General features: G+C 43.8%; 27 non-coding genes across 27 annotated transcripts; all 27 read left to right on the top strand.

Annotated features, from left to right (window-relative positions):
- The first annotated feature begins 91 nt into the window (after positions 1–91).
- Positions 92–164, top strand: TRNAF-GAA (transfer RNA phenylalanine (anticodon GAA)). Its single transcript has one exon. It is a non-coding gene; the product is annotated as a tRNA-Phe (tRNA).
- A 619-nt stretch (positions 165–783) lies between these two features.
- Positions 784–856, top strand: TRNAF-GAA (transfer RNA phenylalanine (anticodon GAA)). Its single transcript has one exon. It is a non-coding gene; the product is annotated as a tRNA-Phe (tRNA).
- A 269-nt stretch (positions 857–1,125) lies between these two features.
- On the top strand, positions 1,126–1,198 carry TRNAF-GAA (transfer RNA phenylalanine (anticodon GAA)). The gene has a single exon. It is a non-coding gene; the product is annotated as a tRNA-Phe (tRNA).
- Positions 1,199–2,160: 962 nt separating this feature from the next.
- TRNAF-GAA (transfer RNA phenylalanine (anticodon GAA)) lies at positions 2,161–2,233 on the top strand. Its single transcript has one exon. It is a non-coding gene; the product is annotated as a tRNA-Phe (tRNA).
- A 962-nt stretch (positions 2,234–3,195) lies between these two features.
- Positions 3,196–3,268, top strand: TRNAF-GAA (transfer RNA phenylalanine (anticodon GAA)). Its single transcript has one exon. It is a non-coding gene; the product is annotated as a tRNA-Phe (tRNA).
- A 1,995-nt stretch (positions 3,269–5,263) lies between these two features.
- Positions 5,264–5,336, top strand: TRNAF-GAA (transfer RNA phenylalanine (anticodon GAA)). The gene has a single exon. It is a non-coding gene; the product is annotated as a tRNA-Phe (tRNA).
- A 1,655-nt stretch (positions 5,337–6,991) lies between these two features.
- On the top strand, positions 6,992–7,064 carry TRNAF-GAA (transfer RNA phenylalanine (anticodon GAA)). Its single transcript has one exon. It is a non-coding gene; the product is annotated as a tRNA-Phe (tRNA).
- Positions 7,065–7,333: 269 nt separating this feature from the next.
- Positions 7,334–7,406, top strand: TRNAF-GAA (transfer RNA phenylalanine (anticodon GAA)). Its single transcript has one exon. It is a non-coding gene; the product is annotated as a tRNA-Phe (tRNA).
- A 961-nt stretch (positions 7,407–8,367) lies between these two features.
- TRNAF-GAA (transfer RNA phenylalanine (anticodon GAA)) lies at positions 8,368–8,440 on the top strand. Its single transcript has one exon. It is a non-coding gene; the product is annotated as a tRNA-Phe (tRNA).
- A 961-nt stretch (positions 8,441–9,401) lies between these two features.
- Positions 9,402–9,474, top strand: TRNAF-GAA (transfer RNA phenylalanine (anticodon GAA)). The gene has a single exon. It is a non-coding gene; the product is annotated as a tRNA-Phe (tRNA).
- A 962-nt stretch (positions 9,475–10,436) lies between these two features.
- Positions 10,437–10,509, top strand: TRNAF-GAA (transfer RNA phenylalanine (anticodon GAA)). Its single transcript has one exon. It is a non-coding gene; the product is annotated as a tRNA-Phe (tRNA).
- Positions 10,510–11,129: 620 nt separating this feature from the next.
- TRNAF-GAA (transfer RNA phenylalanine (anticodon GAA)) lies at positions 11,130–11,202 on the top strand. The gene has a single exon. It is a non-coding gene; the product is annotated as a tRNA-Phe (tRNA).
- Positions 11,203–11,471: 269 nt separating this feature from the next.
- TRNAF-GAA (transfer RNA phenylalanine (anticodon GAA)) lies at positions 11,472–11,544 on the top strand. Its single transcript has one exon. It is a non-coding gene; the product is annotated as a tRNA-Phe (tRNA).
- Positions 11,545–12,505: 961 nt separating this feature from the next.
- On the top strand, positions 12,506–12,578 carry TRNAF-GAA (transfer RNA phenylalanine (anticodon GAA)). Its single transcript has one exon. It is a non-coding gene; the product is annotated as a tRNA-Phe (tRNA).
- A 961-nt stretch (positions 12,579–13,539) lies between these two features.
- Positions 13,540–13,612, top strand: TRNAF-GAA (transfer RNA phenylalanine (anticodon GAA)). Its single transcript has one exon. It is a non-coding gene; the product is annotated as a tRNA-Phe (tRNA).
- A 962-nt stretch (positions 13,613–14,574) lies between these two features.
- Positions 14,575–14,647, top strand: TRNAF-GAA (transfer RNA phenylalanine (anticodon GAA)). The gene has a single exon. It is a non-coding gene; the product is annotated as a tRNA-Phe (tRNA).
- Positions 14,648–15,267: 620 nt separating this feature from the next.
- Positions 15,268–15,340, top strand: TRNAF-GAA (transfer RNA phenylalanine (anticodon GAA)). The gene has a single exon. It is a non-coding gene; the product is annotated as a tRNA-Phe (tRNA).
- A 269-nt stretch (positions 15,341–15,609) lies between these two features.
- Positions 15,610–15,682, top strand: TRNAF-GAA (transfer RNA phenylalanine (anticodon GAA)). Its single transcript has one exon. It is a non-coding gene; the product is annotated as a tRNA-Phe (tRNA).
- A 961-nt stretch (positions 15,683–16,643) lies between these two features.
- Positions 16,644–16,716, top strand: TRNAF-GAA (transfer RNA phenylalanine (anticodon GAA)). The gene has a single exon. It is a non-coding gene; the product is annotated as a tRNA-Phe (tRNA).
- A 961-nt stretch (positions 16,717–17,677) lies between these two features.
- Positions 17,678–17,750, top strand: TRNAF-GAA (transfer RNA phenylalanine (anticodon GAA)). The gene has a single exon. It is a non-coding gene; the product is annotated as a tRNA-Phe (tRNA).
- Positions 17,751–18,713: 963 nt separating this feature from the next.
- On the top strand, positions 18,714–18,786 carry TRNAF-GAA (transfer RNA phenylalanine (anticodon GAA)). The gene has a single exon. It is a non-coding gene; the product is annotated as a tRNA-Phe (tRNA).
- A 620-nt stretch (positions 18,787–19,406) lies between these two features.
- Positions 19,407–19,479, top strand: TRNAF-GAA (transfer RNA phenylalanine (anticodon GAA)). The gene has a single exon. It is a non-coding gene; the product is annotated as a tRNA-Phe (tRNA).
- Positions 19,480–19,748: 269 nt separating this feature from the next.
- TRNAF-GAA (transfer RNA phenylalanine (anticodon GAA)) lies at positions 19,749–19,821 on the top strand. The gene has a single exon. It is a non-coding gene; the product is annotated as a tRNA-Phe (tRNA).
- Positions 19,822–21,816: 1,995 nt separating this feature from the next.
- Positions 21,817–21,889, top strand: TRNAF-GAA (transfer RNA phenylalanine (anticodon GAA)). Its single transcript has one exon. It is a non-coding gene; the product is annotated as a tRNA-Phe (tRNA).
- Positions 21,890–22,852: 963 nt separating this feature from the next.
- Positions 22,853–22,925, top strand: TRNAF-GAA (transfer RNA phenylalanine (anticodon GAA)). Its single transcript has one exon. It is a non-coding gene; the product is annotated as a tRNA-Phe (tRNA).
- Positions 22,926–24,921: 1,996 nt separating this feature from the next.
- TRNAF-GAA (transfer RNA phenylalanine (anticodon GAA)) lies at positions 24,922–24,994 on the top strand. Its single transcript has one exon. It is a non-coding gene; the product is annotated as a tRNA-Phe (tRNA).
- Positions 24,995–25,957: 963 nt separating this feature from the next.
- Positions 25,958–26,030, top strand: TRNAF-GAA (transfer RNA phenylalanine (anticodon GAA)). The gene has a single exon. It is a non-coding gene; the product is annotated as a tRNA-Phe (tRNA).
- The last annotated feature ends 206 nt before the right edge of the window (positions 26,031–26,236 follow it).

Genomic DNA, 26,236 nt, shown 5'->3' with positions numbered 1-26,236 from the left:
ATGCATAGACATAAAAATGTCGCTCGTCATTGTCATTCCTTCACACCAGCACATGGTACCCCAGAATTGTCATCAAGGTTAGGCAGAAAAGGCCGAAATAGCTCAGTTGGGAGAGCGTTAGACTGAAGATCTAAAGGTCCCTGGTTCGATCCCGGGTTTCGGCAACTGTACCTGCTCCTTTTGGTGTACCGCTTTCTGACAAGAAAAGGAAGACCAAGCAGGAGTTTGAGAAAGTTGTTTAGAGCAGACTAAGGTCTGGGGCTCAGCAGAAACGCAATTGTGCAACATCCCGCAGTTTATGCTTTTCTCAGCCAATGTGCAAGGACAAGTCAAAATATCCCTTCTTCTTCATAGGACATTTGTACACCAACGCATAGTTCTGCAGAGCCTTGGGAAGAAAAGTCCAGCATGTTTCATTTTCACCTGCAATATACCAATGAAAGCCGTGGGAACAAGACCTAGCCGCATTTGAAAGAAAAATGACTTTTTTGATGTGTAGTCCTTAGAAACGGAAAGTAAAAATCAGGGGAGAAACTGAAAACTATGCTGGAAATCTAGGAAGTTGTGGAAATAGATGGCCAGCAGACAGGCATCAATCACAACATGAAAGGAGATTTTTGAACCGAGCTTGTCAAAAATAACTATTGTTTTTACTGTGGGTACAATGCTGATGTTATCAAATAAAAGTGGATGCTGTGACTATAAACCTCCTTTAAGGGCTCAATGACCCCTTCGAGTCGACGCACGGTGCCACGTGTCTCCTGGACAAACGCTTTCTAAAGTGCCGAAATAGCTCAGTTGGGAGAGCGTTAGACTGAAGATCTAAAGGTCCCTGGTTCGATCCCGGGTTTCGGCAATTGTTGTATCCTGAACAGGGATTACCCTACCTTTGATTATATGACTTTCCCATGAATTAGGCCAGTGCGTGTTTGATTCTTTCGCTTCTCATGTGCCTGTTGCCCTAACAGGGTGGTTGCTTAGTTTCACCTGGAACAAAGTAAAGTATCTTGCTGCCTGTTTTCCTTTCCGGCTAAATGCATAGACATAAAAATGTCACTCGTCATTGTCATTCCTTCACACCAGCACATGGTACCCCAGAATTGTCATCAAGATTAGGCAGAAAAGGCCGAAATAGCTCAGTTGGGAGAGCGTTAGACTGAAGATCTAAAGGTCCCTGGTTCGATCCCGGGTTTCGGCAACTGTACCTGCTCCTTTTGGTGTACCGCTTTCTGACAAGAAAAGGAAGACCAAGCAGGAGTTTGAGAAAGTTGTTTAGAGCAGACTAAGGTCTGGGGCTCAGCAGAAACGCAATTGTGCAACATCCCGCAGTTTATGCTTTTCTCAGCCAATGTGCAAGGACAAGTCAAAATATCCCTTCTTCTTCATAGGACATTTGTACACCAACGCATAGTTCTGCAGAGCCTTGGGAAGAAAAGTCCAGCATGTTTCATTTTCACCTGCAATATACCAATGAAAGCCGTGGGAACAAGACCTAGCCGCATTTGAAAGAAAAATGACTTTTTTGATGTGTAGTCCTTAGAAACGGAAAGTAAAAATCAGGGGAGAAACTGAAAACTATGCTGGAAATCTAGGAAGTTGTGGAAATAGATGGCCAGCAGACAGGCATCAATCACAACATGAAAGGAGATTTTTGAACCGAGCTTGTCAAAAATAACTATTGTTTTTACTGTGGGTACAATGCTGATGTTATCAAATAAAAGTGGATGCTGTGACTATAAACCTCCTTTAAGGGCTCAATGACCCCTTCGAGTCGACGCACGGTGCCACGTGTCTCCTGGACAAACGCTTTCTAAAGTGCCGAAATTGCTCAGTTGGGAGAGCGTTAGACTGAAGATCTAAAGGTCCCTGGTTCGATCCATGGTTTCGTGCAATTGTTGTATTCTGAACAGGGATAACTCTACCTTTGATTATATGACTTTACCATGAATTAGGCCAGTGCGTGTTTGATTCTTTCGCTTCTCATGTGCCTGTTGCCCTAACAGGGTGGTTGCTTAGTTTCACCTGGAACAAAGTAAAGTATCTTGCTGCCTGTTTTCCTTTCCGGCTAAATGCATAGACATAAAAATGTCACTCGTCATTGTCATTCCTTCACACCAGCACATGGTACCCCAGAATTGTCATCAAGATTAGGCAGAAAAGGCCGAAATAGCTCAGTTGGGAGAGCGTTAGACTGAAGATCTAAAGGTCCCTGGTTCGATCCCGGGTTTCGGCAACTGTACCTGCTCCTTTTGGTGTACCGCTTTCTGACAAGAAAAGGAAGACCAAGCAGGAGTTTGAGAAAGTTGTTTAGAGCAGACTAAGGTCTGGGGCTCAGCAGAAACGCAATTGTGCAACATCCCGCAGTTTATGCTTTTCTCAGCCAATGTGCAAGGACAAGTCAAAATATCCCTTCTTCTTCATAGGACATTTGTACACCAACGCATAGTTCTGCAGAGCCTTGGGAAGAAAAGTCCAGCATGTTTCATTTTCACCTGCAATATACCAATGAAAGCCGTGGGAACAAGACCTAGCCGCATTTGAAAGAAAAATGACTTTTTTGATGTGTAGTCCTTAGAAACGGAAAGTAAAAATCAGGGGAGAAACTGAAAACTATGCTGGAAATCTAGGAAGTTGTGGAAATAGATGGCCAGCAGACAGGCATCAATCACAACATGAAAGGAGATTGTTTAATCCGAGCTTGTCAAAAATAACTATTGTTTTTACTGTGGGTACAATGCTGATGTTATCAAATAAAAGTGGATGTTGTGACTATAAACCTCCGTTAAGGGCTCAATGACCCCTTCGAGTCGACGCACGGTGCCACGTGTCTCCTGGACAAACGCTTTCTAAAGTGCCGAAATAGCTCAGTTGGGAGAGCGTTAGACTGAAGATCTAAAGGTCCCTTGTTCGATCCTGGGTTTCGGCAATTGTTGTATCCTGAACAGGGATTACCCTACCTTTGATTATATGACTTTCCCATGAATTAGGCCAGTGCGTGTTTGATTCTTTCGCTTCTCATGTGCCTGTTGCCCTAACAGGGTGGTTGCTTAGTTTCACCTGGAACAAAGTAAAGTATCTTGCTGCCTGTTTTCCTTTCCGGCTAAATGCATAGACATAAAAATGTCACTCGTCATTGTCATTCCTTCACACCAGCACATGGTACCCCAGAATTGTCATCAAGGTTAGGCAGAAAAGGCCGAAATAGCTCAGTTGGGAGAGCGTTAGACTGAAGATCTAAAGGTCCCTGGTTCGATCCCGGGTTTCGGCAACTGTACCTGCTCCTTTTGGTGTACCGCTTTCTGACAAGAAAAGGAAGACCAAGCAGGAGTTTGAGAAAGTTGTTTAGAGCAGACTAAGGTCTGGGGCTCAGCAGAAACGCAATTGTGCAACATCCCGCAGTTTATGCTTTTCTCAGCCAATGTGCAAGGACAAGTCAAAATATCCCTTCTTCTTCATAGGACATTTGTACACCAACGCATAGTTCTGCAGAGCCTTGGGAAGAAAAGTCCAGCATGTTTCATTTTCACCTGCAATATACCAATGAAAGCCGTGGGAACAAGACCTAGCCGCATTTGAAAGAAAAATGACTTTTTTGATGTGTAGTCCTTAGAAACGGAAAGTAAAAATCAGGGGAGAAACTGAAAACTATGCTGGAAATCTAGGAAGTTGTGGAAATAGATGGCCAGCAGACAGGCATCAATCACAACATGAAAGGAGATTTTTGAACCGAGCTTGTCAAAAATAACTATTGTTTTTACTGTGGGTACAATGCTGATGTTATCAAATAAAAGTGGATGCTGTGACTATAAACCTCCTTTAAGGGCTCAATGACCCCTTCGAGTCGACGCACGGTGCCACGTGTCTCCTGGACAAACGCTTTCTAAAGTGCCGAAATAGCTCAGTTGGGAGAGCGTTAGACTGAAGATCTAAAGGTCCCTGGTTCGATCCTGGGTTTCGGCAATTGTTGTATCCTGAACAGGGATTACCCTACCTTTGATCATATGACTTTCCCATGAATTAGGCCAGTGCGTGTTTGATTCTTTCGCTTCTCATGTGCCTGTTGCCCTAACAGGGTGGTTGCTTAGTTTCACCTGGAACAAAATAAAGTATCTTGCTGCCTGTTTTCCTTTCCGGCTAAATGCATAGACATAAAAATGTCACTCGTCATTGTCATTCCTTCACACCAGCACATGGTACCCCAGAATTGTCATCAAGGTTAGGCAGAAAAGGCCGAAATAGCTCAGTTGGGAGAGTGTTAGACTGAAGATCTAAAGGTCCCTGGTTCGATCCCGGGTTTCGGCAACTGTACCTGCTCCTTTTGGTGTACCGCTTTCTGACAAGAAAAGGAAGACCAAGCAGGAGTTTGAGAAAGTTGTTTAGAGCAGACTAAGGTCTGGGGCTCAGCAGAAACGCAATTGTGCAACATCCCGCAGTTTATGCTTTTCTCAGCCAATGTGCAAGGACAAGTCAAAATATCCCTTCTTCTTCATAGGACATTTGTACACCAACGCATAGTTCTGCAGAGCCTTGGGAAGAAAAGTCCAGCATGTTTCATTTTCACCTGCAATATACCAATGAAAGTCGTGGGAACAAGACCTAGCCGCATTTGAAAGAAAAATGACTTTTTTGATGTGTAGTCCTTAGAAACGGAAAGTAAAAATCAGGGGAGAAACTGAAAACTATGCTGGAAATCTAGGAAGTTGTGGAAATAGATGGCCAGCAGACAGGCATCAATCACAACATGAAAGGAGATTTTTGAACCGAGCTTGTCAAAAATAACTATTGTTTTTACTGTGGGTACAATGCTGATGTTATCAAATAAAAGTGGATGCTGTGACTATAAACCTCCTTTAAGGGCTCAATGACCCCTTCGAGTCGACGCACGGTGCCACGTGTCTCCTGGACAAACGCTTTCTAAAGTGCCGAAATAGCTCAGTTGGGAGAGCGTTAGACTGAAGATCTAAAGGTCCCTGGTTCGATCCTGGGTTTCGGCAATTGTTGTATCCTGAACAGGGATTACCCTACCTTTGATTATATGACTAACCCATGAATTAGGCCAGTGCGTTTTTGATTCTTTCGCTTCTCATGTGCCTGTTGCCCTAACAGGGTGGTTGTTTAGTTTCACCTGGAACAAAGTAAAGTATCTTGCTGCCTGTTTTCCTTTCCGGCTAAATGCATAGACATAAAAATGTCACTCGTCATTGTCATTCCTTCACACCAGCACATGGTACCCCAGAATTGTCATCAAGGTTAGGCAGAAAAGGCCGAAATAGCTCAGTTGGGAGAGCGTTAGACTGAAGATCTAAAGGTCCCTGGTTCGATCCCGGGTTTCGGCAACTGTACCTGCTCCTTTTGGTGTACCGCTTTCTGACAAGAAAAGGAAGACCAAGCAGGAGTTTGAGAAAGTTGTTTAGAGCAGACTAAGGTCTGGGGCTCAGCAGAAACGCAATTGTGCAACATCCCGCAGTTTATGCTTTACTCAGCCAATGTGCAAGGACAAGTCAAAATATCCCTTCTTCTTCATAGGACATTTGTACACCAACGCATAGTTCTGCAGAGCCTTGGGAAGAAAAGTCCAGCATGTTTCATTTTCACCTGCAATATACCAATGAAAGCCGTGGGAACAAGACCTAGCCGCATTTGAAAGAAAAATGACTTTTTTGATGTGTAGTCCTTAGAAACGGAAAGTAAAAATCAGGGGAGAAACTGAAAACTATGCTGGAAATCTAGGAAGTTGTGGAAATAGATGGCCAGCAGACAGGCATCAATCACAACATGAAAGGAGATTTTTGAACCGAGCTTGTCAAAAATAACTATTGTTTTTACTGTGGGTACAATGCTGATGTTATCAAATAAAAGTGGATGCTGTGACTATAAACCTCCTTTAAGGGCTCAATGACCCCTTCGAGTCGACGCACGGTGCCACGTGTCTCCTGGACAAACGTTTTCTAAAGTGCCGAAATGGCTCAGTTGGGAGAGCGTTAGACTGAAGATCTAAAGGTCCCTGGTTCGATCCATGGTTTTGTGCAATTGTTGTATTCTGAACAGGGATAACTCTACCTTTGATTATATGACTTTACCATGAATTAGGCCAGTGCGTGTTTGATTCTTTCGCTTCTCATGTGCCTGTTGCCCTAACAGGGTGGTTGCTTAGTTTCACCTGGAACAAAGTAAAGTATCTTGCTGCCTGTTTTCCTTTCCGGCTAAATGCATAGACATAAAAATGTCACTCGTCATTGTCATTCCTTCACACCAGCACATGGTACCCCAGAATTGTCATCAAGATTAGGCAGAAAAGGCCGAAATAGCTCAGTTGGGAGAGCGTTAGACTGAAGCTCTAAAGGTCCCTGGTTCGATCCCGGGTTTCGGCAACTGTACCTGCTCCTTTTGGTGTACCGCTTTCTGACAAGAAAAGGAAGACCAAGCAGGAGTTTGAGAAAGTTGTTTAGAGCAGACTAAGGTCTGGGGCTCAGCAGAAACGCAATTGTGCAACATCCCGCAGTTTATGCTTTTCTCAGCCAATGTGCAAGGACAAGTCAAAATATCCCTTCTTCTTCATAGGACATTTGTACACCAACGCATAGTTCTGCAGAGCCTTGGGAAGAAAAGTCCAGCATGTTTCATTTTCACCTGCAATATACCAATGAAAGCCGTGGGAACAAGACCTAGCCGCATTTGAAAGAAAAATGACTTTTTTGATGTGTAGTCCTTAGAAACGGAAAGTAAAAATCAGGGGAGAAACTGAAAACTATGCTGGAAATCTAGGAAGTTGTGGAAATAGATGGCCAGCAGACAGGCATCAATCACAACATGAAAGGAGATTTTTTAATCCGAGCTTGTCAAAAATAACTATTGTTTTTACTGTGGGTACAATGCTGATGTTATCAAATAAAAGTGGATGCTGTGACTATAGACCTCCTTTAAGGGCTCAATGACCCCTTCGAGTCGACGCACGGTGCCACGTGTCTCCTGGACAAACGCTTTCTAAAGTGCCGAAATAGCTCAGTTGGGAGAGCGTTAGACTGAAGATCTAAAGGTCCCTGGTTCGATCCCGGGTTTCGGCAATTGTTGTATCCTGAACAGGGATTACCCTACCTTTGATTATATGACTTTCCCATGAATTAGGCCAGTGCGTGTTTGATTCTTTCGCTTCTCATGTGCCTGTTGCCCTAACAGGGTGGTTGCTTAGTTTCACCTGGAACAAAATAAAGTATCTTGCTGCCTGTTTTCCTTTCCGGCTAAATGCATAGACATAAAAATGTCACTCGTCATTGTCATTCCTTCACACCAGCACATGGTACCCCAGAATTGTCATCAAGGTTAGGCAGAAAAGGCCGAAATAGCTCAGTTGGGAGAGCGTTAGACTGAAGATCTAAAGGTCCCTGGTTCGATCCCGGGTTTCGGCAACTGTACCTGCTCCTTTTGGTGTACCGCTTTCTGACAAGAAAAGGAAGACCAAGCAGGAGTTTGAGAAAGTTGTTTAGAGCAGACTAAGGTCTGGGGCTCAGCAGAAACGCAATTGTGCAACATCCCGCAGTTTATGCTTTTCTCAGCCAATGTGCAAGGACAAGTCAAAATATCCCTTCTTCTTCATAGGACATTTGTACACCAACGCATAGTTCTGCAGAGCCTTGGGAAGAAAAGTCCAGCATGTTTCATTTTCACCTGCAATATACCAATGAAAGCCGTGGGAACAAGACCTAGCCGCATTTGAAAGAAAAATGACTTTTTTGATGTGTAGTCCTTAGAAACGGAAAGTAAAAATCAGGGGAGAAACTGAAAACTATGCTGGAAATCTAGGAAGTTGTGGAAATAGATGGCCAGCAGACAGGCATCAATCACAACATGAAAGGAGATTTTTGAACCGAGCTTGTCAAAAATAACTATTGTTTTTACTGTGGGTACAATGCTGATGTTATCAAATAAAAGTGGATGCTGTGACTATAAACCTCCTTTAAGGGCTCAATGACCCCTTCGAGTCGACGCACGGTGCCACGTGTCTCCTGGACAAACGCTTTCTAAAGTGCCGAAATAGCTCAGTTGGGAGAGCGTTAGACTGAAGATCTAAAGGTCCCTGGTTCGATCCTGGGTTTCGGCAATTGTTGTATCCTGAACAGGGATTACCCTACCTTTGATTATATGACTAACCCATGAATTAGGCCAGTGCGTTTTTGATTCTTTCGCTTCTCATGTGCCTGTTGCCCTAACAGGGTGGTTGTTTAGTTTCACCTGGAACAAAGTAAAGTATCTTGCTGCCTGTTTTCCTTTCCAGCTAAATGCATAGACATAAAAATGTCACTCGTCATTGTCATTCCTTCACACCAGCACATGGTACCCCAGAATTGTCATCAAGGTTAGGCAGAAAAGGCCGAAATAGCTCAGTTGGGAGAGCGTTAGACTGAAGATCTAAAGGTCCCTGGTTCGATCCCGGGTTTCGGCAACTGTACCTGCTCCTTTTGGTGTACCGCTTTCTGACAAGAAAAGGAAGACCAAGCAGGAGTTTGAGAAAGTTGTTTAGAGCAGACTAAGGTCTGGGGCTCAGCAGAAACGCAATTGTGCAACATCCCGCAGTTTATGCTTTTCTCAGCCAATGTGCAAGGACAAGTCAAAATATCCCTTCTTCTTCATAGGACATTTGTACACCAACGCATAGTTCTGCAGAGCCTTGGGAAGAAAAGTCCAGCATGTTTCATTTTCACCTGCAATATACCAATGAAAGCCGTGGGAACAAGACCTAGCCGCATTTGAAAGAAAAATGACTTTTTTGATGTGTAGTCCTTAGAAACGGAAAGTAAAAATCAGGGGAGAAACTGAAAACTATGCTGGAAATCTAGGAAGTTGTGGAAATAGATGGCCAGCAGACAGGCATCAATCACAACATGAAAGGAGATTTTTGAACCGAGCTTGTCAAAAATAACTATTGTTTTTACTGTGGGTACAATGCTGATGTTATCAAATAAAAGTGGATGTTGTGACTATAAACCTCCGTTAAGGGCTCAATGACCCCTTCGAGTCGACGCACGGTGCCACGTGTCTCCTGGACAAACGCTTTCTAAAGTGCCGAAATAGCTCAGTTGGGAGAGCGTTAGACTGAAGATCTAAAGGTCCCTGGTTCGATCCTGGGTTTCGGCAATTGTTGTATCCTGAACAGGGATTACCCTACCTTTGATTATATGACTTTCCCATGAATTAGGCCAGTGCGTGTTTGATTCTTTCGCTTCTCATGTGCCTGTTGCCCTAACAGGGTGGTTGCTTAGTTTCACCTGGAACAAAGTAAAGTATCTTGCTGCCTGTTTTCCTTTCCGGCTAAATGCATAGACATAAAAATGTCACTCGTCATTGTCATTCCTTCACACCAGCACATGGTACCCCAGAATTGTCATCAAGGTTAGGCAGAAAAGGCCGAAATAGCTCAGTTGGGAGAGCGTTAGACTGAAGATCTAAAGGTCCCTGGTTCGATCCCGGGTTTCGGCAACTGTACCTGCTCCTTTTGGTGTACCGCTTTCTGACAAGAAAAGGAAGACCAAGCAGGAGTTTGAGAAAGTTGTTTAGAGCAGACTAAGGTCTGGGGCTCAGCAGAAACGCAATTGTGCAACATCCCGCAGTTTATGCTTTTCTCAGCCAATGTGCAAGGACAAGTCAAAATATCCCTTCTTCTTCATAGGACATTTGTACACCAACGCATAGTTCTGCAGAGCCTTGGGAAGAAAAGTCCAGCATGTTTCATTTTCACCTGCAATATACCAATGAAAGCCGTGGGAACAAGACCTAGCCGCATTTGAAAGAAAAATGACTTTTTTGATGTGTAGTCCTTAGAAACGGAAAGTAAAAATCAGGGGAGAAACTGAAAACTATGCTGGAAATCTAGGAAGTTGTGGAAATAGATGGCCAGCAGACAGGCATCAATCACAACATGAAAGGAGATTGTTTAATCCGAGCTTGTCAAAAATAACTATTGTTTTTACTGTGGGTACAATGCTGATGTTATCAAATAAAAGTGGATGCTGTGACTATAGACCTCCTTTAAGGGCTCAATGACCCCTTCGAGTCGACGCACGGTGCCACGTGTCTCCTGGACAAATGCTTTCTAAAGTGCTGAAATAGCTCAGTTGGGAGAGCGTTAGACTGAAGATCTAAAGGTCCCTGGTTCGATCCTGGGTTTCGGCAATTGTTGTATCCTGAACAGGGATTACCCTACCTTTGATTATATGACTTTCCCATGAATTAGGCCAGTGCGTGTTTGATTCTTTCGCTTCTCATGTGCCTGTTGCCCTAACAGGGTGGTTGCTTAGTTTCACCTGGAACAAAGTAAAGTATCTTGCTGCCTGTTTTCCTTTCCGGCTAAATGCATAGACATAAAAATGTCACTCGTCATTGTCATTCCTTCACACCAGCACATGGTACCCCAGAATTGTCATCAAGATTAGGCAGAAAAGGCCGAAATAGCTCAGTTGGGAGAGCGTTAGACTGAAAATCTAAAGGTCCCTGGTTCGATCCCGGGTTTCGGCAACTGTACCTGCTCCTTTTGGTGTACCGCTTTCTGACAAGAAAAGGAAGACCAAGCAGGAGTTTGAGAAAGTTGTTTAGAGCAGACTAAGGTCTGGGGCTCAGCAGAAACGCAATTGTGCAACATCCCGCAGTTTATGCTTTTCTCAGCCAATGTGCAAGGACAAGTCAAAATATCCCTTCTTCTTCATAGGACATTTGTACACCAACGCATAGTTCTGCAGAGCCTTGGGAAGAAAAGTCCAGCATGTTTCATTTTCACCTGCAATATACCAATGAAAGCCGTGGGAACAAGACCTAGCCGCATTTGAAAGAAAAATGACTTTTTTGATGTGTAGTCCTTAGAAACGGAAAGTAAAAATCAGGGGAGAAACTGAAAACTATGCTGGAAATCTAGGAAGTTGTGGAAATAGATGGCCAGCAGACAGGCATCAATCACAACATGAAAGGAGATTTTTTAATCCGAGCTTGTCAAAAATAACTATTGTTTTTACTGTGGGTACAATGCTGATGTTATCAAATAAAAGTGGATGCTGTGACTATAGACCTCCTTTAAGGGCTCAATGACCCCTTCGAGTCGACGCACGGTGCCACGTGTCTCCTGGACAAACGCTTTCTAAAGTGCCGAAATAGCTCAGTTGGGAGAGCGTTAGACTGAAGATCTAAAGGTCCCTGGTTCGATCCCGGGTTTCGGCAATTGTTGTATCCTGAACAGGGATTACCCTACCTTTGATTATATGACTTTCCCATGAATTAGGCCAGTGCGTGTTTGATTCTTTCGCTTCTCATGTGCCTGTTGCCCTAACAGGGTGGTTGCTTAGTTTCACCTGGAACAAAATAAAGTATCTTGCTGCCTGTTTTCCTTTCCGGCTAAATGCATAGACATAAAAATGTCACTCGTCATTGTCATTCCTTCACACCAGCACATGGTACCCCAGAATTGTCATCAAGGTTAGGCAGAAAAGGCCGAAATAGCTCAGTTGGGAGAGCGTTAGACTGAAGATCTAAAGGTCCCTGGTTCGATCCCGGGTTTCGGCAACTGTACCTGCTCCTTTTGGTGTACCGCTTTCTGACAAGAAAAGGAAGACCAAGCAGGAGTTTGAGAAAGTTGTTTAGAGCAGACTAAGGTCTGGGGCTCAGCAGAAACGCAATTGTGCAACATCCCGCAGTTTATGCTTTTCTCAGCCAATGTGCAAGGACAAGTCAAAATATCCCTTCTTCTTCATAGGACATTTGTACACCAACGCATAGTTCTGCAGAGCCTTGGGAAGAAAAGTCCAGCATGTTTCATTTTCACCTGCAATATACCAATGAAAGCCGTGGGAACAAGACCTAGCCGCATTTGAAAGAAAAATGACTTTTTTGATGTGTAGTCCTTAGAAACGGAAAGTAAAAATCAGGGGAGAAACTGAAAACTATGCTGGAAATCTAGGAAGTTGTGGAAATAGATGGCCAGCAGACAGGCATCAATCACAACATGAAAGGAGATTTTTGAACCGAGCTTGTCAAAAATAACTATTGTTTTTACTGTGGGTACAATGCTGATGTTATCAAATAAAAGTGGATGCTGTGACTATAAACCTCCTTTAAGGGCTCAATGACCCCTTCGAGTCGACGCACGGTGCCACGTGTCTCCTGGACAAACGCTTTCTAAAGTGCCGAAATAGCTCAGTTGGGAGAGCGTTAGACTGAAGATCTAAAGGTCCCTGGTTCGATCCTGGGTTTCGGCAATTGTTGTATCCTGAACAGGGATTACCCTACCTTTGATTATATGACTAACCCATGAATTAGGCCAGTGCGTTTTTGATTCTTTCGCTTCTCATGTGCCTGTTGCCCTAACAGGGTGGTTGTTTAGTTTCACCTGGAACAAAGTAAAGTATCTTGCTGCCTGTTTTCCTTTCCAGCTAAATGCATAGACATAAAAATGTCACTCGTCATTGTCATTCCTTCACACCAGCACATGGTACCCCAGAATTGTCATCAAGGTTAGGCAGAAAAGGCCGAAATAGCTCAGTTGGGAGAGCGTTAGACTGAAGATCTAAAGGTCCCTGGTTCGATCCCGGGTTTCGGCAACTGTACCTGCTCCTTTTGGTGTACCGCTTTCTGACAAGAAAAGGAAGACCAAGCAGGAGTTTGAGAAAGTTGTTTAGAGCAGACTAAGGTCTGGGGCTCAGCAGAAACGCAATTGTGCAACATCCCGCAGTTTATGCTTTTCTCAGCCAATGTGCAAGGACAAGTCAAAATATCCCTTCTTCTTCATAGGACATTTGTACACCAACGCATAGTTCTGCAGAGCCTTGGGAAGAAAAGTCCAGCATGTTTCATTTTCACCTGCAATATACCAATGAAAGCCGTGGGAACAAGACCTAGCCGCATTTGAAAGAAAAATGACTTTTTTGATGTGTAGTCCTTAGAAACGGAAAGTAAAAATCAGGGGAGAAACTGAAAACTATGCTGGAAATCTAGGAAGTTGTGGAAATAGATGGCCAGCAGACAGGCATCAATCACAACATGAAAGGAGATTTTTGAACCGAGCTTGTCAAAAATAACTATTGTTTTTACTGTGGGTACAATGCTGATGTTATCAAATAAAAGTGGATGTTGTGACTATAAACCTCCGTTAAGGGCTCAATGACCCCTTCGAGTCGACGCACGGTGCCACGTGTCTCCTGGACAAACGCTTTCTAAAGTGCCGAAATAGCTCAGTTGGGAGAGCGTTAGACTGAAGATCTAAAGGTCCCTGGTTCGATCCTGGGTTTCGGCAATTGTTGTATCCTGAACAGGGATTACCCTACCTTTGATTATATGACTTTCCCATGAATTAGGCCAGTGCGTGTTTGATTCTTTCGCTTCTCATGTGCCTGTTGCCCTAACAGGGTGGTTGCTTAGTTTCACCTGGAACAAAGTAAAGTATCTTGCTGCCTGTTTTCCTTTCCGGCTAAATGCATAGACATAAAAATGTCACTCGTCATTGTCATTCCTTCACACCAGCACATGGTACCCCAGAATTGTCATCAAGGTTAGGCAGAAAAGGCCGAAATAGCTCAGTTGGGAGAGCGTTAGACTGAAGATCTAAAGGTCCCTGGTTCGATCCCGGGTTTCGGCAACTGTACCTGCTCCTTTTGGTGTACCGCTTTCTGACAAGAAAAGGAAGACCAAGCAGGAGTTTGAGAAAGTTGTTTAGAGCAGACTAAGGTCTGGGGCTCAGCAGAAACGCAATTGTGCAACATCCCGCAGTTTATGCTTTTCTCAGCCAATGTGCAAGGACAAGTCAAAATATCCCTTCTTCTTCATAGGACATTTGTACACCAACGCATAGTTCTGCAGAGCCTTGGGAAGAAAAGTCCAGCATGTTTCATTTTCACCTGCAATATACCAATGAAAGCCGTGGGAACAAGACCTAGCCGCATTTGAAAGAAAAATGACTTTTTTGATGTGTAGTCCTTAGAAACGGAAAGTAAAAATCAGGGGAGAAACTGAAAACTATGCTGGAAATCTAGGAAGTTGTGGAAATAGATGGCCAGCAGACAGGCATCAATCACAACATGAAAGGAGATTGTTTAATCCGAGCTTGTCAAAAATAACTATTGTTTTTACTGTGGGTACAATGCTGATGTTATCAAATAAAAGTGGATGCTGTGACTATAGACCTCCTTTAAGGGCTCAATGACCCCTTCGAGTCGACGCACGGTGCCACGTGTCTCCTGGACAAATGCTTTCCAAAGTGCTGAAATAGCTCAGTTGGGAGAGCGTTAGACTGAAGATCTAAAGGTCCCTGGTTCGATCCTGGGTTTCGGCAATTGTTGTATCCTGAACAGGGATTACCCTACCTTTGATTATATGACTTTCCCATGAATTAGGCCAGTGCGTGTTTGATTCTTTCGCTTCTCATGTGCCTGTTGCCCTAACAGGGTGGTTGCTTAGTTTCACCTGGAACAAAGTAAAGTATCTTGCTGCCTGTTTTCCTTTCCGGCTAAATGCATAGACATAAAAATGTCACTCGTCATTGTCATTCCTTCACACCAGCACATGGTACCCCAGAATTGTCATCAAGATTAGGCAGAAAAGGCCGAAATAGCTCAGTTGGGAGAGCGTTAGACTGAAAATCTAAAGGTCCCTGGTTCGATCCCGGGTTTCGGCAACTGTACCTGCTCCTTTTGGTGTACCGCTTTCTGACAAGAAAAGGAAGACCAAGCAGGAGTTTGAGAAAGTTGTTTAGAGCAGACTAAGGTCTGGGGCTCAGCAGAAACGCAATTGTGCAACATCCCGCAGTTTATGCTTTTCTCAGCCAATGTGCAAGGACAAGTCAAAATATCCCTTCTTCTTCATAGGACATTTGTACACCAACGCATAGTTCTGCAGAGCCTTGGGAAGAAAAGTCCAGCATGTTTCATTTTCACCTGCAATATACCAATGAAAGCCGTGGGAACAAGACCTAGCCGCATTTGAAAGAAAAATGACTTTTTTGATGTGTAGTCCTTAGAAACGGAAAGTAAAAATCAGGGGAGAAACTGAAAACTATGCTGGAAATCTAGGAAGTTGTGGAAATAGATGGCCAGCAGACAGGCATCAATCACAACATGAAAGGAGATTTTTTAATCCGAGCTTGTCAAAAATAACTATTGTTTTTACTGTGGGTACAATGCTGATGTTATCAAATAAAAGTGGATGCTGTGACTATAGACCTCCTTTAAGGGCTCAATGACCCCTTCGAGTCGACGCACGGTGCCACGTGTCTCCTGGACAAACGCTTTCTAAAGTGCCGAAATAGCTCAGTTGGGAGAGCGTTAGACTGAAGATCTAAAGGTCCCTGGTTCGATCCCGGGTTTCGGCAATTGTTGTATCCTGAACAGGGATTACCCTACCTTTGATTATATGACTTTCCCATGAATTAGGCCAGTGCGTGTTTGATTCTTTCGCTTCTCATGTGCCTGTTGCCCTAACAGGGTGGTTGCTTAGTTTCACCTGGAACAAAATAAAGTATCTTGCTGCCTGTTTTCCTTTCCGGCTAAATGCATAGACATAAAAATGTCACTCGTCATTGTCATTCCTTCACACCAGCACATGGTACCCCAGAATTGTCATCAAGGTTAGGCAGAAAAGGCCGAAATAGCTCAGTTGGGAGAGCGTTAGACTGAAGATCTAAAGGTCCCTGGTTCGATCCCGGGTTTCGGCAACTGTACCTGCTCCTTTTGGTGTACCGCTTTCTGACAAGAAAAGGAAGACCAAGCAGGAGTTTGAGAAAGTTGTTTAGAGCAGACTAAGGTCTGGGGCTCAGCAGAAACGCAATTGTGCAACATCCCGCAGTTTATGCTTTTCTCAGCCAATGTGCAAGGACAAGTCAAAATATCCCTTCTTCTTCATAGGACATTTGTACACCAACGCATAGTTCTGCAGAGCCTTGGGAAGAAAAGTCCAGCATGTTTCATTTTCACCTGCAATATACCAATGAAAGCCGTGGGAACAAGACCTAGCCGCATTTGAAAGAAAAATGACTTTTTTGATGTGTAGTCCTTAGAAACGGAAAGTAAAAATCAGGGGAGAAACTGAAAACTATGCTGGAAATCTAGGAAGTTGTGGAAATAGATGGCCAGCAGACAGGCATCAATCACAACATGAAAGGAGATTTTTGAACCGAGCTTGTCAAAAATAACTATTGTTTTTACTGTGGGTACAATGCTGATGTTATCAAATAAAAGTGGATGCTGTGACTATAAACCTCCTTTAAGGGCTCAATGACCCCTTCGAGTCGACGCACGGTGCCACGTGTCTCCTGGACAAACGCTTTCTAAAGTGCCGAAATAGCTCAGTTGGGAGAGCGTTAGACTGAAGATCTAAAGGTCCCTGGTTCGATCCTGGGTTTCGGCAATTGTTGTATCCTGAACAGGGATTACCCTACCTTTGATTATATGACTAACCCATGAATTAGGCCAGTGCGTTTTTGATTCTTTCGCTTCTCATGTGCCTGTTGCCCTAACAGGGTGGTTGTTTAGTTTCACCTGGAACAAAGTAAAGTATCTTGCTGCCTGTTTTCCTTTCCAGCTAAATGCATAGACATAAAAATGTCACTCGTCATTGTCATTCCTTCACACCAGCACATGGTACCCCAGAATTGTCATCAAGGTTAGGCAGAAAAGGCCGAAATAGCTCAGTTGGGAGAGCGTTAGACTGAAGATCTAAAGGTCCCTGGTTCGATCCCGGGTTTCGGCAACTGTACCTGCTCCTTTTGGTGTACCGCTTTCTGACAAGAAAAGGAAGACCAAGCAGGAGTTTGAGAAAGTTGTTTAGAGCAGACTAAGGTCTGGGGCTCAGCAGAAACGCAATTGTGCAACATCCCGCAGTTTATGCTTTTCTCAGCCAATGTGCAAGGACAAGTCAAAATATCCCTTCTTCTTCATAGGACATTTGTACACCAACGCATAGTTCTGCAGAGCCTTGGGAAGAAAAGTCCAGCATGTTTCATTTTCACCTGCAATATACCAATGAAAGCCGTGGGAACAAGACCTAGCCGCATTTGAAAGAAAAATGACTTTTTTGATGTGTAGTCCTTAGAAACGGAAAGTAAAAATCAGGGGAGAAACTGAAAACTATGCTGGAAATCTAGGAAGTTGTGGAAATAGATGGCCAGCAGACAGGCATCAATCACAACATGAAAGGAGATTTTTGAACCGAGCTTGTCAAAAATAACTATTGTTTTTACTGTGGGTACAATGCTGATGTTATCAAATAAAAGTGGATGTTGTGACTATAAACCTCCGTTAAGGGCTCAATGACCCCTTCGAGTCGACGCACGGTGCCACGTGTCTCCTGGACAAACGCTTTCTAAAGTGCCGAAATAGCTCAGTTGGGAGAGCGTTAGACTGAAGATCTAAAGGTCCCTGGTTCGATCCTGGGTTTCGGCAATTGTTGTATCCTGAACAGGGATTACCCTACCTTTGATTATATGACTTTCCCATGAATTAGGCCAGTGCGTGTTTGATTCTTTCGCTTCTCATGTGCCTGTTGCCCTAACAGGGTGGTTGCTTAGTTTCACCTGGAACAAAGTAAAGTATCTTGCTGCCTGTTTTCCTTTCCGGCTAAATGCATAGACATAAAAATGTCACTCGTCATTGTCATTCCTTCACACCAGCACATGGTACCCCAGAATTGTCATCAAGGTTAGGCAGAAAAGGCCGAAATAGCTCAGTTGGGAGAGCGTTAGACTGAAGATCTAAAGGTCCCTGGTTCGATCCCGGGTTTCGGCAACTGTACCTGCTCCTTTTGGTGTACCGCTTTCTGACAAGAAAAGGAAGACCAAGCAGGAGTTTGAGAAAGTTGTTTAGAGCAGACTAAGGTCTGGGGCTCAGCAGAAACGCAATTGTGCAACATCCCGCAGTTTATGCTTTTCTCAGCCAATGTGCAAGGACAAGTCAAAATATCCCTTCTTCTTCATAGGACATTTGTACACCAACGCATAGTTCTGCAGAGCCTTGGGAAGAAAAGTCCAGCATGTTTCATTTTCACCTGCAATATACCAATGAAAGCCGTGGGAACAAGACCTAGCCGCATTTGAAAGAAAAATGACTTTTTTGATGTGTAGTCCTTAGAAACGGAAAGTAAAAATCAGGGGAGAAACTGAAAACTATGCTGGAAATCTAGGAAGTTGTGGAAATAGATGGCCAGCAGACAGGCATCAATCACAACATGAAAGGAGATTTTTGAACCGAGCTTGTCAAAAATAACTATTGTTTTTACTGTGGGTACAATGCTGATGTTATCAAATAAAAGTGGATGCTGTGACTATAAACCTCCTTTAAGGGCTCAATGACCCCTTCGAGTCGACGCACGGTGCCACGTGTCTCCTGGACAAACGCTTTCTAAAGTGCCGAAATGGCTCAGTTGGGAGAGCGTTAGACTGAAGATCTAAAGGTCCCTGGTTCGATCCATGGTTTTGTGCAATTGTTGTATTCTGAACAGGGATAACTCTACCTTTGATTATATGACTTTACCATGAATTAGGCCAGTGCGTGTTTGATTCTTTTCGCTTCTCATGTGCCTGTTGCCCTAACAGGGTGGTTGCTTAGTTTCACCTGGAACAAAGTAAAGTATCTTGCTGCCTGTTTTCCTTTCCGGCTAAATGCATAGACATAAAAATGTCACTCGTCATTATCATTCCTTCACACCAGCACATGGTACCCCAGAATTGTCATCAAGTTTAGGCAGAAAAGGCCGAAATAGCTCAGTTGGGAGAGCGTTAGACTGAAGATCTAAAGGTCCCTGGTTCGATCCCGGGTTTCGGCAACTGTACCTGCTCCTTTTGGTGTACCGCTTTCTGACAAGAAAAGGAAGACCAAGCAGGAGTTTGAGAAAGTTGTTTAGAGCAGACTAAGGTCTGGGGCTCAGCAGAAACGCAATTGTGCAACATCCCGCAGTTTATGCTTTTCTCAGCCAATGTGCAAGGACAAGTCAAAATATCCCTTCTTCTTCATAGGACATTTGTACACCAACGCATAGTTCTGCAGAGCCTTGGGAAGAAAAGTCCAGCATGTTTCATTTTCACCTGCAATATACCAATGAAAGCCGTGGGAACAAGACCTAGCCGCATTTGAAAGAAAAATGACTTTTTTGATGTGTAGTCCTTAGAAACGGAAAGTAAAAATCAGGGGAGAAACTGAAAACTATGCTGGAAATCTAGGAAGTTGTGGAAATAGATGGCCAGCAGACAGGCATCAATCACAACATGAAAGGAGATTTTTTAATCCGAGCTTGTCAAAAATAACTATTGTTTTTACTGTGGGTACAATGCTGATGTTATCAAATAAAAGTGGATGCTGTGACTATAGACCTCCTTTAAGGGCTCAATGACCCCTTCGAGTCGACGCACGGTGCCACGTGTCTCCTGGACAAACGCTTTCTAAAGTGCCGAAATAGCTCAGTTGGGAGAGCGTTAGACTGAAGATCTAAAGGTCCCTGGTTCGATCCCGGGTTTCGGCAATTGTTGTATCCTGAACAGGGATTACCCTACCTTTGATTATATGACTTTCCCATGAATTAGGCCAGTGCGTGTTTGATTCTTTCGCTTCTCATGTGCCTGTTGCCCTAACAGGGTGGTTGCTTAGTTTCACCTGGAACAAAATAAAGTATCTTGCTGCCTGTTTTCCTTTCCGGCTAAATGCATAGACATAAAAATGTCACTCGTCATTGTCATTCCTTCACACCAGCACATGGTACCCCAGAATTGTCATCAAGGTTAGGCAGAAAAGGCCGAAATAGCTCAGTTGGGAGAGCGTTAGACTGAAGATCTAAAGGTCCCTGGTTCGATCCCGGGTTTCGGCAACTGTACCTGCTCCTTTTGGTGTACCGCTTTCTGACAAGAAAAGGAAGACCAAGCAGGAGTTTGAGAAAGTTGTTTAGAGCAGACTAAGGTCTGGGGCTCAGCAGAAACGCAATTGTGCAACATCCCGCAGTTTATGCTTTTCTCAGCCAATGTGCAAGGACAAGTCAAAATATCCCTTCTTCTTCATAGGACATTTGTACACCAACGCATAGTTCTGCAGAGCCTTGGGAAGAAAAGTCCAGCATGTTTCATTTTCACCTGCAATATACCAATGAAAGCCGTGGGAACAAGACCTAGCCGCATTTGAAAGAAAAATGACTTTTTTGATGTGTAGTCCTTAGAAACGGAAAGTAAAAATCAGGGGAGAAACTGAAAACTATGCTGGAAATCTAGGAAGTTGTGGAAATAGATGGCCAGCAGACAGGCATCAATCACAACATGAAAGGAGATTTTTGAACCGAGCTTGTCAAAAATAACTATTGTTTTTACTGTGGGTACAATGCTGATGTTATCAAATAAAAGTGGATGCTGTGACTATAAACCTCCTTTAAGGGCTCAATGACCCCTTCGAGTCGACGCACGGTGCCACGTGTCTCCTGGACAAACGCTTTCTAAAGTGCCGAAATAGCTCAGTTGGGAGAGCGTTAGACTGAAGATCTAAAGGTCCCTGGTTCGATCCTGGGTTTCGGCAATTGTTGTATCCTGAACAGGGATTACCCTACCTTTGATTATATGACTAACCCATGAATTAGGCCAGTGCGTTTTTGATTCTTTCGCTTCTCATGTGCCTGTTGCCCTAACAGGGTGGTTGTTTAGTTTCACCTGGAACAAAGTAAAGTATCTTGCTGCCTGTTTTCCTTTCCAGCTAAATGCATAGACATAAAAATGTCACTCGTCATTGTCATTCCTTCACACCAGCACATGGTACCCCAGAATTGTCATCAAGGTTAGGCAGAAAAGGCCGAAATAGCTCAGTTGGGAGAGCGTTAGACTGAAGATCTAAAGGTCCCTGGTTCGATCCCGGGTTTTGGCAACTGTACCTGCTCCTTTTGGTGTACCGCTTTCTGACAAGAAAAGGAAGACCAAGCAGGAGTTTGAGAAAGTTGTTTAGAGCAGACTAAGGTCTGGGGCTCAGCAGAAACGCAATTGTGCAACATCCCGCAGTTTATGCTTTTCTCAGCCAATGTGCAAGGACAAGTCAAAATATCCCTTCTTCTTCATAGGACATTTGTACACCAACGCATAGTTCTGCAGAGCCTTGGGAAGAAAAGTCCAGCATGTTTCATTTTCACCTGCAATATACCAATGAAAGCCGTGGGAACAAGACCTAGCCGCATTTGAAAGAAAAATGACTTTTTTGATGTGTAGTCCTTAGAAACGGAAAGTAAAAATCAGGGGAGAAACTGAAAACTATGCTGGAAATCTAGGAAGTTGTGGAAATAGATGGCCAGCAGACAGGCATCAATCACAACATGAAAGGAGATTTTTGAACCGAGCTTGTCAAAAATAACTATTGTTTTTACTGTGGGTACAATGCTGATGTTATCAAATAAAAGTGGATGTTGTGACTATAAACCTCCGTTAAGGGCTCAATGACCCCTTCGAGTCGACGCACGGTGCCACGTGTCTCCTGGACAAACGCTTTCTAAAGTGCCGAAATAGCTCAGTTGGGAGAGCGTTAGACTGAAGATCTAAAGGTCCCTGGTTCGATCCTGGGTTTCGGCAATTGTTGTATCCTGAACAGGGATTACCCTACCTTTGATTATATGACTTTCCCATGAATTAGGCCAGTGCGTGTTTGATTCTTTCGCTTCTCATGTGCCTGTTGCCCTAACAGGGTGGTTGCTTAGTTTCACCTGGAACAAAGTAAAGTATCTTGCTGCCTGTTTTCCTTTCCGGCTAAATGCATAGACATAAAAATGTCACTCGTCATTGTCATTCCTTCACACCAGCACATGGTACCCCAGAATTGTCATCAAGGTTAGGCAGAAAAGGCCGAAATAGCTCAGTTGGGAGAGCGTTAGACTGAAGATCTAAAGGTCCCTGGTTCGATCCCGGGTTTCGGCAACTGTACCTGCTCCTTTTGGTGTACCGCTTTCTGACAAGAAAAGGAAGACCAAGCAGGAGTTTGAGAAAGTTGTTTAGAGCAGACTAAGGTCTGGGGCTCAGCAGAAACGCAATTGTGCAACATCCCGCAGTTTATGCTTTTCTCAGCCAATGTGCAAGGACAAGTCAAAATATCCCTTCTTCTTCATAGGACATTTGTACACCAACGCATAGTTCTGCAGAGCCTTGGGAAGAAAAGTCCAGCATGTTTCATTTTCACCTGCAATATACCAATGAAAGCCGTGGGAACAAGACCTAGCCGCATTTGAAAGAAAAATGACTTTTTTGATGTGTAGTCCTTAGAAACGGAAAGTAAAAATCAGGGGAGAAACTGAAAACTATGCTGGAAATCTAGGAAGTTGTGGAAATAGATGGCCAGCAGACAGGCATCAATCACAACATGAAAGGAGATTTTTGAACCGAGCTTGTCAAAAATAACTATTGTTTTTACTGTGGGTACAATGCTGATGTTATCAAATAAAAGTGGATGCTGTGACTATAAACCTCCTTTAAGGGCTCAATGACCCCTTCGAGTCGACGCACGGTGCCACGTGTCTCCTGGACAAACGCTTTCTAAAGTGCCGAAATGGCTCAGTCGGGAGAGCGTTAGACTGAAGATCTAAAGGTCCCTGGTTCGATCCATGGTTTTGTGCAATTGTTGTATTCTGAACAGGGATAACTCTACCTTTGATTATATGACTTTACCATGAATTAGGCCAGTGCGTGTTTGATTCTTTTCGCTTCTCATGTGCCTGTTGCCCTAACAGGGTGGTTGCTTAGTTTCACCTGGAACAAAGTAAAGTATCTTGCTGCCTGTTTTCCTTTCCGGCTAAATGCATAGACATAAAAATGTCACTCGTCATTGTCATTCCTTCACACCAGCACATGGTACCCCAGAATTGTCATCAAGTTTAGGCAGAAAAGGCCGAAATAGCTCAGTTGGGAGAGCGTTAGACTGAAGATCTAAAGGTCCCTGGTTCGATCCCGGGTTTCGGCAACTGTACCTGCTCCTTTTGGTGTACCGCTTTCTGACAAGAAAAGGAAGACCAAGCAGGAGTTTGAGAAAGTTGTTTAGAGCAGACTAAGGTCTGGGGCTCAGCAGAAACGCAATTGTGCAACATCCCGCAGTTTATGCTTTTCTCAGCCAATGTGCAAGGACAAGTCAAAATATCCCTTCTTCTTCATAGGACATTTGTACACCAACGCATAGTTCTGCAGAGCCTTGGGAAGAAAAGTCCAGCATGTTTCATTTTCACCTGCAATATACCAATGAAAGCCGTGGGAACAAGACCTAGCCGCATTTGAAAGAAAAATGACTTTTTTGATGTGTAGTCCTTAGAAACGGAAAGTAAAAATCAGGGGAGAAACTGAAAACTATGCTGGAAATCTAGGAAGTTGTGGAAATAGATGGCCAGCAGACAGGCATCAATCACAACATGAAAGGAGATTTTTTAATCCGAGCTTGTCAAAAATAACTATTGTTTTTACTGTGGGTACAATGCTGATGTTATCAAATAAAAGTGGATGCTGTGACTATAGACCTCCTTTAAGGGCTCAATGACCCCTTCGAGTCGACGCACGGTGCCACGTGTCTCCTGGACAAACGCTTTCTAAAGTGCCGAAATAGCTCAGTTGGGAGAGCGTTAGACTGAAGATCTAAAGGTCCCTGGTTCAATCCCGGGTTTCGGCAATTGTTGTATCCTGAACAGGGATTACCCTACCTTTGATTATATGACTTTCCCATGAATTAGGCCAGTGCGTGTTTGATTCTTTCGCTTCTCATGTGCCTGTTGCCCTAACAGGGTGGTTGCTTAGTTTCACCTGGAACAAAATAAAGTATCTTGCTGCCTGTTTTCCTTTCCGGCTAAATGCATAGACATAAAAATGTCACTCGTCATTGTCATTCCTTCACACCAGCACATGGTACCCCAGAATTGTCATCAAGGTTAGGCAGAAAAGGCCGAAATAGCTCAGTTGGGAGAGCGTTAGACTGAAGATCTAAAGGTCCCTGGTTCGATCCTGGGTTTCGGCAACTGTACCTGCTCCTTTTGGTGTACCGCTTTCTGACAAGAAAAGGAAGACCAAGCAGGAGTTTGAGAAAGTTGTTTAGAGCAGACTAAGGTCTGGGGCTCAGCAGAAACGCAATTGTGCAACATCCCGCAGTTTATGCTTTTCTCAGCCAATGTGCAAGGACAAGTCAAAATATCCCTTCTTCTTCATAGGACATTTGTACACCAACGCATAGTTCTGCAGAGCCTTGGGAAGAAAAGTCCAGCATGTTTCATTTTCACCTGCAATATACCAATGAAAGCCGTGGGAACAAGACCTAGCCGCATTTGAAAGAAAAATGACTTTTTTGATGTGTAGTCCTTAGAAACGGAAAGTAAAAATCAGGGGAGAAACTGAAAACTATGCTGGAAATCTAGGAAGTTGTGGAAATAGATGGCCAGCAGACAGGCATCAATCACAACATGAAAGGAGATTTTTGAACCGAGCTTGTCAAAAATAACTATTGTTTTTACTGTGGGTACAATGCTGATGTTATCAAATAAAAGTGGATGCTGTGACTATAAACCTCCTTTAAGGGCTCAATGACCCCTTCGAGTCGACGCACGGTGCCACGTGTCTCCTGGACAAACGCTTTCTAAAGTGCCGAAATAGCTCAGTTGGGAGAGCGTTAGACTGAAGATCTAAAGGTCCCTGGTTCGATCCTGGGTTTCGGCAATTGTTGTATCCTGAACAGGGATTACCCTACCTTTGATTATATGACTAACCCATGAATTAGGCCAGTGCGTTTTTGATTCTTTCGCTTCTCATGTGCTTGTTGCCCTAACAGGGTGGTTGTTTAGTTTCACCTGGAACAAAGTAAAGTATCTTGCTGCCTGTTTTCCTTTCCAGCTAAATGCATAGACATAAAAATGTCACTCGTCATTGTCATTCCTTCACACCAGCACATGGTACCCCAGAATTGTCATCAAGGTTAGGCAGAAAAGGCCGAAATAGCTCAGTTGGGAGAGCGTTAGACTGAAGATCTAAAGGTCCCTGGTTCGATCCCGGGTTTCGGCAACTGTACCTGCTCCTTTTGGTGTACCGCTTTCTGACAAGAAAAGGAAGACCAAGCAGGAGTTTGAGAAAGTTGTTTAGAGCAGACTAAGGTCTGGGGCTCAGCAGAAACGCAATTGTGCAACATCCCGCAGTTTATGCTTTTCTCAGCCAATGTGCAAGGACAAGTCAAAATATCCCTTCTTCTTCATAGGACATTTGTACACCAACGCATAGTTCTGCAGAGCCTTGGGAAGAAAAGTCCAGCATGTTTCATTTTCACCTGCAATATACCAATGAAAGCCGTGGGAACAAGACCTAGCCGCATTTGAAAGAAAAATGACTTTTTTGATGTGTAGTCCTTAGAAACGGAAAGTAAAAATCAGGGGAGAAACTGAAAACTATGCTGGAAATCTAGGAAGTTGTGGAAATAGATGGCCAGCAGACAGGCATCAATCACAACATGAAAGGAGATTTTTGAACCGAGCTTGTCAAAAATAACTATTGTTTTTACTGTGGGTACAATGCTGATGTTATCAAATAAAAGTGGATGCTGTGACTATAAACCTCCTTTAAGGGCTCAATGACCCCTTCGAGTCGACGCACGGTGCCACGTGTCTCCTGGACAAACGCTTTCTAAAGTGCCGAAATGGCTCAGTCGGGAGAGCGTTAGACTGAAGATCTAAAGGTCCCTGGTTCGATCCATGGTTTTGTGCAATTGTTGTATTCTGAACAGGGATAACTCTACCTTTGATTATATGACTTTACCATGAATTAGGCCAGTGCGTGTTTGATTCTTTTCGCTTCTCATGTGCCTGTTGCCCTAACAGGGTGGTTGCTTAGTTTCACCTGGAACAAAGTAAAGTATCTTGCTGCCTGTTTTCCTTTCCGGCTAAATGCATAGACATAAAAATGTCACTCGTCATTGTCATTCCTTCACACCAGCACATGGTACCCCAGAATTGTCATCAAGTTTAGGCAGAAAAGGCCGAAATAGCTCAGTTGGGAGAGCGTTAGACTGAAGATCTAAAGGTCCCTGGTTCGATCCCGGGTTTCGGCAACTGTACCTGCTCCTTTTGGTGTACCGCTTTCTGACAAGAAAAGGAAGACCAAGCAGGAGTTTGAGAAAGTTGTTTAGAGCAGACTAAGGTCTGGGGCTCAGCAGAAACGCAATTGTGCAACATCCCGCAGTTTATGCTTTTCTCAGCCAATGTGCAAGGACAAGTCAAAATATCCCTTCTTCTTCATAGGACATTTGTACACCAA

This window comes from Lithobates pipiens, unplaced genomic scaffold, assembly GCF_037356315.1.
Source record: "Lithobates pipiens isolate NorthernLeopardFrog02 unplaced genomic scaffold, aLitPip1_a1.2 Scaffold_18, whole genome shotgun sequence".
Classification (NCBI taxonomy): domain Eukaryota; kingdom Metazoa; phylum Chordata; class Amphibia; order Anura; family Ranidae; genus Lithobates; species Lithobates pipiens.
The sequence above is the reverse complement of the archived record's forward strand: the minus strand, read 5'-3'. Positions and strand labels throughout refer to the sequence as shown.